Source organism: Solanum pennellii, chromosome 12 (genome assembly GCF_001406875.1).
Source record: "Solanum pennellii chromosome 12, SPENNV200".
Classification (NCBI taxonomy): Eukaryota; Viridiplantae; Streptophyta; class Magnoliopsida; order Solanales; family Solanaceae; genus Solanum; species Solanum pennellii.
Genome location: NC_028648.1, coordinates 58,894,041 through 58,898,975, shown reverse-complemented (window position 1 = coordinate 58,898,975; position 4,935 = coordinate 58,894,041).

The window sequence follows — 4,935 nt, the reverse complement described above, 5'->3', positions numbered from 1 at the left end:
TACAGGATTCTTGACAATTTGTAATGCAGACTGGCTATCACAGAAAACAGGGAAAGGACCAGCACATGGCACAGTTAGTTCTTCAAACAATCTACTTAACCATACCAACTCCCCTACTACTTTTCTAATGGACCTATATTCAGCTTCAGCTGAAGAAAGAGAAATAGTTTCTTGTTTCTTCGACTTCCAGCTTACAGGACTTGATCCCAATAATACAATGTAACCAGTAACAGATTTTCTTGAATCAGGACAGGATGCCCAGTCTGAATCACAAAAGGATTGGACCTGGTAATCATTAGTAGAAGACATGAGTAAACCCAAGGTTGGATCCTTTTTAAGATATCTAAGCAAATGATATGCAGCCTGCAAATGAGGCTCTCTAGGTTCCTGCATAAACTGACTCAGGTGTTGGACTCCATATGTAATATCTAATCTTGTATTGGTGAGAAAATTTAATTTTCCAATTAACTTTCTATATGACTTAGGATTTTCCAGAAGTTTCCCTTCATTGGCTTTGAGCTTGATTGTAGAGTCAAGAGGAGAAGCAAGACTAGAGTATTCTGTGCAGTTATACTCTTTGAGAAGATCAAGCACAAACTTCCTCTGTGAAATAAGCATTCCAGCTTCTGTATATAGTATTTCCAAGCCCAAAAAGTAGTGTAACTTTCCCAAATCCTTGATTTTAAACTGGTTATGAAGATAATTCTTTAATTGATCAATCTCTTCAGCATCATTTCCAGTAAGTAGAATATCATCTACATATACAACTATAAACACAGTGGAAGGACCTTGTTTTCTATAGAACAAAGAATAATCATTTAAGGAGTTACTGTATCCTCTAGACTTCAAAGCATCAGACAACTTAGCATACCATTGTCTGCTGGCCTGTTTTAAACCATATAGTGACTTGTTAAGTTTACAAACCATGCCTTTAGTAGTAACATCCAATCCCTGTGGAATATCCATGTATACTTCTTCATGCAACTCTCCATGAAGGAAAGCATTATTAACATCCAACTGGTATATATTCCAGTGCTTCTTTACAGCAGTGGCTATCAAAACTCTCACAGTTGTCATTTTGATGACTGGAGAAAAAGTTTCTGTATAATCTACTCCATAGTGCTGAGTGTAACCTTTTACAACTAGCCTTGCCTTGTACCTCTCTATACTCCCATCAGCTTTATGTTTTACCTTATAAACCCATCTACATCCAATAATCTTTTTACCAGTAGGAAGTGGCATAAGTTCCCAGGTGTCATTATCATGTAGTGCAGCCAACTCTTGTGTCATTGCATCTTGCCAAGCAGGATTCATTACAGCCTCATTAAATGATGATGGTTCACAATCATGTGACACACTCAATATAAGTGACTGACTATCAGGATACAAGGATGTTGAAGCTATATGATGGTGGTGTGAAAAAGAGGCATGTAAAGAGGTCATGTAGTCTTTAAGATAAACTGGAGGTTTATGAAGTCTAGTAGATTTTCTGATGGGAGGATCATATTCTGAGGATGTGAGGTTTGGTGAAGGAGAAGAAGTCAAAATGGGATCACATTGCTCAGGTTCTGGAGAGGTGAGACCAACATTATCATTATCAAGAAAGGCATTATCAAATGTAGAACTTGAAGAAGGATTGTTGATAGGAAAATTGGTGATATTGGATAAAGGAAATACTGATTCATGAAACACAACATCTCTAGTAATATGTATTTTCTTGCTGCTCAAACTTAACACCTTATAGCCTTTAACTCCAAAAGGATATCCTAAGAATACATGAGGTGTAGCTCTAGGTTCAAATTTTGTTCTATAATGTTTGGGTGTAGTAAGAAAACAAAGGCAGCCAAAACTTTTCATGTGAGAATATTGAGGTTCGTGATTATACAACATAGTAAAAGGACATTTGTTGTGAAGATAGGCAGAAGGAAGTCTATTGATTATATATGTGGTTGTAAGTATACATTCCCCCCAATACTTGGCAGGTAATTTGGAATGGAAAAGAAGAGCTCTAGCTGTTTCTAATAGATACTTATGTTTTCTCTCCACCACACCATTTTGTTGTGGTGTATAAGGACAAGATTTTTGATGCAATATTCCTTTGGATTGAAAGTAAAGAATAGATTCTTGATTTACAAACTCAAGACCATTATCTGATCTTATTGTTTGAACACTTGTTTTAAACTGATTTTCTACCATGTTGATGAAAGATTTTATAATATGTAAAGCATTACTCTTGCAACTCAACAAATGTGTCCATGTAGTTCTACTAAAGTCATCAACTAAGGTAATGAAATATTTAAAATTGTCATGAGTAGGTACATGATAAGGACCCCATAAGTCAACATGCACAAGCTCAAAAATTTTTGATGTAGTATGAGTCTTAGGTGGAAAAGAAAGTCTAGTCTGTCTGGCCATAGGACAAATATTGCAAGTAAAAGGTTGCTTGGATGAAAAAACTACAGGAATGGATGTAATCCCTTTCATTTTTACAAAAGGCACATGCCCAAGTCTATAGTGCCACAACAAGTCATTACAAGATTCATGATGTAAAAGAGGCATAGAATCAGAAAGTACATAATTTGTATTACTAGGAATAGTGTTCATTACAACTGATTTAGCATTCTGAGAATTGAATAAAGGATTGCAAGAATGAGAGATGGTACTGCAAGAATGAGAGAAACATTGACATTGAGAGCCTATCTTATTGTTGTGAGAAGAACAAGCCATTGAAGATGAGACCTGTGAAATGAATGGACTGTCTTTTTTCTTTTTTAAACAATCTGAGCAAAGGAAGTACAATCCATCTTGTTCTCTACCAATCTCCAGAGGCCTCTTCATTGAAGGGCCCTGCAAGATACAAGATGAGTTAGAGAATGGTGTAGTACAATTGAGATGTAGAGACAAGGAACTAATAGAAATCAGATTGTATTTAAAAGAAGGGATGAAAAGAACTCTGAACAATGTGATCATGTCATTAATTCTAACATCTCCAACTTTAGTCACCTTAACTTTGTATCCATTTGGTAATTTAACTAAGAGAGGATATGGTAGGTCAGTAATATGTGAAAGGTGGTTGATGTTAAAGGTCATGTGATGTGTAGCTCCTGAATCCAGTATCCATAAATCAGTCCTTGATTTGAGACAGCCACACGACAGTTTATCAAAATCAATAGATGAGTTGCAAGCTATTATACCTGCAAAGTTTGCAGCTCCACAAGTTACCTGCTCCTCAGAATCAACATCTCCAGATTGTCCCAATTGAAAGTGTTGCAACAGATTAATAAGCTGACCACATTGTTCATTGGTAAGATTAGCATTGCAGGCTGTATGAGCATCAGTTTCTCCCATTAATGAATCTGCAAAAACATTAGCTGCCACTCCTTTACCTCTAGCATACCTATTACTTGCATTGTAATTGGCTGGTACCCTTTGATTCTGAACATTATTGTATCTTTGCTGATTAATACCTTGTCCATTAGATGAGTTATTTTGATTGGGATAACCATGTAGCTTGTAACATTTATCAATGATATGCCCTGATCTCTTGCAATGTTCACAAAAAGGTCTAGGCCTATTATTTGTAGGATAATTGCTTGGTGAATAATTTGTTCTGAATACTCTTCCTCCTGACGAGTTTGATGAACTAGCATTGGCAGAATTTAGCCTTCCACCTGATGGATTAGATGAACCAACACGTACAGAGGAATTCATTGAACTTCCTTCAGCAAACATTTGACTGTGTGGCTTAAACTCCCTTTGTTTTTCTTCTTGTACAAGTAATGCAAAAGCTTGAGCCATGGATGGTAGTGGATTCATCATCAGAATACTGCCTCTAATAACAGTATAAACTTCATTAAGCCCCATTAGAAATTGAATCAACATTCGATCTTGTTCAGCTTTATGCATAGTCTCTTTACCTCCACAGCTACAAGTACAACTACACTGGTTCTTGATACTCAGATTACTCAATTCTTCCCAGAGTTTCTTCATCCTAGTGTAGTACACAGTAACATCAAGAACTCCCTGACTCAGATCATTGATATCCCTTTGGATTTGAAACAATTTAGCACCATTCGTTTGATCATATCGATCTTCTAACTCTTTCCATAATTCTACTGCATCAGAAACGTACTCTACACTGTCTGCAATGTCTTTGCTAAGAGAATTAAGAATCCAAGATATGACCATGTTATCACATCTCTCCCACTGGCGATATTGAGGAGATGTTGAAGAAGGGCGTTTGAACTCTCCAGTAATGAATCCTAACTTGTTTTTCACAGATAATGATCTCATTACGCCTCATCGCCATGATCGATAACCAATTCCTTCAAAAACTACTGGAACTAGGATCAAGCCTGGATTATCAGATGGATGTATGTAGAGAGGGTTACTAACATCGATTATGTTCCATCCTGTTCCTGATGTGGAAGCTTGGCCAGTAATTTCAACCATGATGAATTCGATTCACAGAAAACAATGACAGAACACTGAAGAAATCGATAAGAAGACGAACTCGATTTTCAAAGACGAGCTGGAAATTTGATTGACGAGAAGAACAGTGATCTACACCTGCTCTGATACCATGTTAAACAAAAGAAACAGAGTGTGTACATCTAGAAGATCTCCATTGATGGAGCTTAAGGAAGAAGATAAGATGAAGTAAGGAAGAAGAGATAAAACTCTTCTGAATCTGGTTTGATAGAAATGATGAAAACTAACACACTAATTACAATGAACTAGTAGTAGTTATATATACAATGTGATAAAAGACTAACTCTAACAGATTAACAACTAACTAATCTGTAACTAACTAATGGAAATGTAACTAACTAATTGAAAGATCCTAACTAACTAGTTGTTTACATGTATAAATATCAACAATTTACCGTACCGGTTTAAGATCATCATATAACTTACCTGATGTTATTTATGATG